This window comes from Vicugna pacos, chromosome 33 (assembly GCF_048564905.1).
Source record: "Vicugna pacos chromosome 33, VicPac4, whole genome shotgun sequence".
NCBI classification, from domain to species: Eukaryota; Metazoa; Chordata; class Mammalia; order Artiodactyla; family Camelidae; genus Vicugna; species Vicugna pacos.
The window spans coordinates 2,871,395-2,878,165 of record NC_133019.1 but is presented as its reverse complement, the minus strand read 5'-3'; the positions used below and the strand labels follow the sequence as shown (position 1 = coordinate 2,878,165).

Sequence of the window (6,771 nt, the reverse complement as noted above, 5' to 3'; positions counted from 1 at the left end):
TCTTGGGAACATGTACAAATTTTGGCCATATTTATACAGTGTACGAATCATGCTTTAGGTGATAATTCTAAGACGTGACTAGAAGACTAAAAATAGCAAAGAAATGCCAATTAAGCACAAGCAGTGGGCTTTAGACGGGCCAGGAGAGGGGCTTCTGACGAAATTCATGCGTTCCCTTGTTTCCACTCACCCCGAGATTTCCAGGGGGAGGCGGTAGGGGAGGGGGTTGGAAGTAAGCGTGTGCCTTTTAAATGAAGAATCTACTAAAAAAGAAGCTATTTTTCTTTAAGTCTAATTGGTCGGCCCTAGAGGAAGGATCTATGTTCGTATGCATTGTGCAGAAAGGGATCTTAAACAACAGAGAGGCAGCGTGAGACAGCAGAGACTGAGATCATCATTCAGAGAAGAAAAGGCTTTCCTGGGGGGGCCCGCGTGCACTGCAAACTCCCCGTCACAAGAACGTCCTTCTGTGTCCTGGAAGCCTCAGGTGAATGCACTTGGAGGCATTTGTTCATTACAGTTAATGAATAGTCCATTGCCTGCCTTCCCGTGATGGCAGCAGGGATCTGCCCCGCCGTGAGGCCACGCCTGGCGGGGTTTCCAGCTTGATTACGTGGAGCAGGGTTCTTAGCCTCAGCACTAGTGACGTTTTGAACCGGTCATTTGTTGCAAGGGGTGGGGGAGGGCTTTCTTGTGCACTGTTGGATGTTTATCAGCATCCTTGACTGTCCATGAGGTGCCACTGCCACCCTCTCCTGGTCATGCCACCAAAAAGGTTTCCAGACATTGTCCAGTGTTCCCTGAGGGACAAAACCCCTCCTCTCCCCCATGCTGAGAACCAGTGGTGTAGAGGAATGACGTCTTATTTCCTGTGCTCCTCAACAATTAAGTCAGCTCTCTGGGGAGCCCTGAGGGACACAGGACGTCATTCCCAATCATGCAGATCGCCAGCAGGCTGATGGAGTGAAGTGCTGACCGCGTGTGTGTCCGGAGTTAATGATTCCAGGCTGCAGGGGTGAAAGGTCCCTGTGACAGCAGTCACTCCCCGCCCCACCCCCAAGCACCTGGGTTCCCCATGAGCAAACCTCGTCAAGTGCTGAGTGGGCCAGATCCTGCTGAGGCTGTGAGAAAATAGGAATTCTGGATTGCGAACATTAAAACAAGTCTTTGGCCGCAGGCAGCGACCAGGGCAGCGGTGAATAATGACGCGTCTCCCTAGAAGAGCCCCTCGTATTTCCGTCTGAAAGCAATCTTTGCGTGCTGAGGCGGAGACACGGGGGGACGTGTTGTCTACATGCAGGGTGCTCCCCAAACATATGACGTTATCCCCCAAACTCTCAGGACAAGGATGTAACATCAAAAACAAACCCCCCAAAATCCTCTTGGCTCTGGAGAACTAACCGATGCTCCTTCTACACTGGGGGAGAAAACACAGTTCTGTGGTCAGTAACATCTGAATGCTGTTGGGTGAGGTAACCCTGGGGTTGCCATGGAAACGTGCCTGTATCAGGAAACCTCACTGAGTTGCATCTCATCTGCAGCTGGGGGCCTGGACATCGAGGGAAGAAAGTCATGCCCCAGAGGGAGACACACCCCGAAGGGGAACAAAGCCATGGCACCAGGGAGACTCCAGATCCTTTCTGTCTGCCGACCTCGAAGTCCCACTCGCGCATGAGGAGACCGGTCCCGGGGCAGCCAGCGAAGGTAAGCCGGAGACGGGGTAAAGCAGGGTGTGTGCGGAACCTGGGCGCCCGAGACTCCTCCCACTGGCGCACAAAGCCAGGGAGGCATCGGCTTTGACGTGGAAGCTGGCTGTCGCTGCCAGCGTTCTGGGTTCTCAGAAGAGGAGACGTTTCTGTTGCCAAATAGACTAGAAAGTGCTCTTGACAGTAATACTCGGCTGGCTTAGAGGGCTCTGAATTCTGCTGGAATAAGCTTCATGAGCAGTCAGGCCGTGATGCTAAACCACGAACGTGACAGGACTCTGCATGGCTGTTTTTCACCGGGAGCAATATTTATGGTGACCCAGGACAGGTGCCTATGCCGTTTTAGATGAAATCAGGCTCCCGTTCTGAAGGGCTTTCTCTCTAAGGACCAGCTCGTGTCCAGAAGAGGATGGACCAGTCTCTGACAAGTGATGTCTCATGGTTAGTGTATCTGTTTCTAATAAGCCAAGTTTTATAGTCTGTCAGTGAACTGACTGCAAAGTTATAAAAGTTGATCTCATAAAAGAGAAACATGAGTGGTTGACACATTGTATCTGTGTCATTCTGTGCTCTGGCAGCTGGGCTGGCCCTCATTTATAGCAAAGGAGGTGACATAAAAGCAGAATAATCAGATTTCAACTCTAACGGGGATTTCTCTACCCCGTGGGGCTCTGGAGGGCTAGGACTATTGTGTGAATTCTGGTTTCCAGGGAAATCTATTTTCTGTGTCACTGCTGAGATGTACTTGGTAAATTCCAAAAGGACTAAGGCAGGATGGAAACGCTTCTGGCTTCTTTAACAACTGGAGTGAGGACTGATAACATATTTGCAGAATAATAACTCAAGAAATAGACTCAAACTGACACTCTTTAAGTTTTCAAGACTCTCCCTAATCTCAGCATCTTTCTGAAAATATGATGGATTCAATTTTTACTTTATGACGTGTCTGGTTGTTAGGAGAGGTAGAGAAAGAATAGTTCTTCTTAAGAACAACTTCAGTCCTGAACGTCCACCCCGCTGGGGTCTGATCCTGCTTTGCCACCTGACCAAGACGTACTTCTTTCCCTGGATGCTCTACTTCTTTGCAAAATTTTATTCCAAGCAAAGTTCTCACCAGGGATGCAGGGAGAGGCTCACCCATCATGTGATGCAGGACAGCCCACCTATCACCTGATGCAGGACAGACCACCCATCACCTGCTGCAGGGACAGAATCATTCAAAACCTTCAAAGAAAAAGAATTATTTGTAAACTTACACATGAATGGGAAGGTCATCAGGACCTGAGGCTGCTCCAGGGACCTGTCTTCTCTCTTTCTTTGTTAGTTTTTATCTTCATAAACCTTTTTCCACTCTCTACCAGCTTGGAATCACCCTCAGCTCCCAATGGCCAATTTGAACCTGGCTATGGATGCCCCAGCTTTGACTTAACCTCAATATGCCCTTCATTTCACCTCTGCCACTAAGGCCTCAGTCCCCCAGCTCACCTTTTCAGGCCACTGCACAGCTTTGGAGCCCATAGACCGGCTCCCGCAGGTCCTTTGCTTGCCGCTCGGGCCCGGGTCGTGAGGGCACTGCAGGAACAAGAGGGTTGTGTTGCCGCGGCCGCCAGGCGTGTAGTGGAGCGTGTTCTCCGAGAGGGGCTGTGCCCTATAAATAAAGACCAACCTCTTAATAGGCCATTGGCCACCATCCCAGATCTTAAAGACATTGCTCCATCCTTCCACGACTCAGCTCCGGCTCTCTTTCCAAGCTTCCTTCTAGCCCAGACAAAGCACTGGCCTGTCCTGTGGTCCCTCAGCTGCCTTGCCTCTGTGGGTTTTCTCCACTTATGGGAAATCTGCTCTCTTCTCCAGCCCCAGCCATTTCTCAAGGCCCGTCCTTTCTGTAAAGCCTTCTCTGATCCTTACAGGGAAAAAAAGAAAGAAAGAAAAAAGCTGCCCATCCCTGCAGCCCCGCTAAGCCTGTCTCGTCGCAGTGCTGCGATGGAGCTTCCCAGCGGAAGGGGAGTCTATCTCTCCGTCCCTTGAAGCTTGGGCTCGAGCAGGTGGCTTGTTTTGGCTGATGGAATATTAGCCAATATGACATGTGGAGGGGCTTGAAAGGGGCTTGTGTGTCAGGGTGTGCTCTCTCTCTCACTGATCGGAACCTTTTTTTCCACCAGGAGAGTGAGGCTGGATCATACCTGGAGGCTGAGAGGTCCCCTCCATCCTTGCCATCCCAGACGGGTGAGTGAGGCCCCCCCCCAGATCACCCAGCACTGCTGAGCCAGCCCCGCTGAGCCAGCCCCAGACAGAGCTGCCTGGCCCACCCAAGCCCTGTGGGAGATGGTAGGTGGGTGTCCTCTGAGCCACTACGTTTTGGCGAGGTGGTTACGTAGTGAAAACAACGTGAGGCATGCCCTCCGCGCTCCCTCATGTTGGGGTCTCTCCTTTTCTGAATCCCCGTAGTACTTTGTCAGTGTCTTTCATTAGACATTTGTCGCTTTCTACATTTTCTCATCATCATTTACGGAAATACTTCCCATCAGTGGGAGAATAAACTGCTTGAGGGCTGAATTCATGCTTAGCTGTCTTTGCTTTTGGCCCAGCTTCCACTCCCACAGCATTTCTTTAAACCCTGGCATGGAGCGAACACCCAAATGTGGTAGTGGGGTGAATCGGTGAAGGAGGGGCGACAGGGTGCAATGAGGAAGAACACGGATTTTGGAATTCCTGGGTCAAAACCCCAGTTCTTCCACTTACGATGTCTTCCCGGGAAAGTTATTAAGCTGTTTTATTTTACCTCAGTTTCTTCATCTGTAAAATGGGGACAACAGCAGAACCACCTCATGAAGTTGTTCTAAGGATGAAATGAGGTGACATAAGCCATCAGTGCTGCCTCTAGTCTGGTGCGCCAAGGCCACACTCACTGGCAGCGCCATTCCCCACTTCCACCAAATGTCATCTTATCAAAAAGAATTAATCAATCAATAAATTCAATTTAAAAACTTGAGATGTAATTGACATATGACACTGAGGAAGTTTAAGGTGCACAGCGTGTTGGTTTGATGCACTTACATATTGTAGCATGACTGTCACTGTAGCCACCAGGCTTGAATCTCATCTACCGAGTAACGGATCTGACTGACAATCAGCGAGGCCAGTGAGTCAGACTGAACAGAGGTGGCTGGACTCTCCACAGCTCGTCCCCTGCTTTGGAGCGGAGGGAAATTTAAAAGGAGAGGGTTGTTAAAAGCACAGCTTTGGAGCCATTTGGACCAAGGTATGAGTCCTCGCTCTGTCTCTCTCTCCTCGGGGGCCCTGGGGAGACTGCCTACCTCTCTGCGTCCCCATTTCTCCACCTGCAGCAGGTGAATGACGGTCACTCCTCCTCCACGTCCTCCTGCTGTTTCTGCTGCTCCTCTCTGCGTGGCAGTGGCTGCGCGGTCTGGCCTGAAGGAGGCACTTATGCCGGTGTATCGGCCCAAGCGACCATTTTCAATTCAACTAATTAAGGACTGCCTGGAAGCACCGGCCTCGTCTCCTGTAACCTTCGTTTTGCAGTGGCTGTTGAGTTCCTCCTCTATAGACGGTGGCCATCTGCACAGCCAGGAAACGCCTCCTCCGCCCTGGACGGCCGCACCGACCGTCGACCGTCAAAGGGAACGTAAGAGAGTGGTGTTTGAGAACGCAGCTGCTCTGGACTCTCGATTTAACCTCCTAAATATCTTTAAATCCGTCCGTCCCTACAGCTCCCGCCCCAGCCCGAGCTCCTGTCCTCTCTTACCTAGACAGCTGCCGTTGCTTCCTTCTTACTTGCGATTCGCTGAGAAAGCAGAGCCCACGAGCACTTCTGCGCTGGCTGTTAACTTAGGAGTAACCCCCAAATCAGGAGTGGGGGCAGGCAGAGTGGGAGAAGAGGGAAAGTCAACCGAGAGCGTGTAAGTGAGGTCACCGCCGTGGGAACCTCGCACCCGCCTGGGGCCGTCTGAAGGGTGCACCCTGGTTGCCCAGGGGGGGGCCTTTGCCATTGGCTCCCGTTCCCACTGGCCGAGGGCTGCTCCTGGAAGCGTGGACTCCCCTGCACTTCAGATCATTCCCACATGCGCACCGGCAACTTCCCCGGCACCGGTGTCATTCGAGAAGCCCTGGGGGAGGACGCACTTGAGGCTGGGCCGTTGTATGAGGCCACTGAAGCCCACGTGGGAGTGTCCACCATGGCCATGGCTGTGGCCCAGCTCAAAGGGGATGCCAAGCAGGTGTGGGGCAGACCCCCAAGTCTTCTAGTAGTCTCCTAACTGCCCTACCCTCACCGGTGCCGGTGCCTCGCTCCTCCTACACCGCAGCTACAAGTGACTATGTTTTCAAAATGTAAAATGGATCTGTTGCTTATACCCACCCTCACAACTGTCAGGGCTAAAATCAGTTCTGTGGATAAAGATCACAGTCCTGAGATGGCCCAGGACGCCTTGCACCAGCCTTTGCTACCTCTGCCCATGGCTTCTGCGTCTTCTCCTCCCACCCCCCACCTCACTCCCTGTAAATGGGCCACTCTGCCTGCTTGTCATCTCATCAAAAGTGCTGTGCACACGCTGACCACAGGGCCTTTGCACAGGCAATCCCTTCTTTCACTAGCAACCCCCTATTTGTCCTTCGCCTCTCAGCTCAAGCACCACTTCCACAGAGGAGTCTTTTAAACCTCATCTCTGGGACGGGCCAGGGTCCCTTGCCAAGCCTGTTAGACCCACATGGTCTCCTTGCAGAGGAACTAGTGTCAGCACTTACCCAGTGTGTGTGTGGGGGGGGTTGTAGTTGGAGGGCCAGTCTGGGAGGGTGACCGACTTCTTGCGGCACAGCCTTTGGGACTTTTGGGACCTTTGGGACCTTTGGGACCTTTGGGTCCTTTGGGACCTTTGGGACCTTTGGGTCCTTTGGGTCCTTTGGAAATGTACACCATGTTCTCATGTTACCAACTAGAGCTATTAGGTAATTACAAATAAATCAAAGCAATGAGACGACTGCAAAACCCTGACTGGCTGACTGAGCTTTCTGGTTCCTGTGTAACCAGTAAAGGCTGCTCCTCGAG

General features: G+C 52.0%; 1 long non-coding RNA gene across 2 annotated transcripts; it reads left to right on the top strand.

Moving 5' to 3' along the window:
• The first annotated feature begins 307 nt into the window (after positions 1 to 307).
• Positions 308 to 6,466, top strand: LOC116276704 (uncharacterized). 2 transcript variants are annotated; one of them, XR_012066626.1, is made up of 5 exons: positions 308 to 487; positions 1,542 to 1,704; positions 3,869 to 3,932; positions 4,790 to 4,968; positions 5,054 to 6,466. It is a non-coding gene; the product is annotated as an uncharacterized lncRNA (long non-coding RNA). The 2 variants fall into 2 exon arrangements; XR_012066625.1 differs by having other exon boundaries at positions 4,790 to 6,466.
• Positions 6,467 to 6,771: the final 305 nt, after the last annotated feature.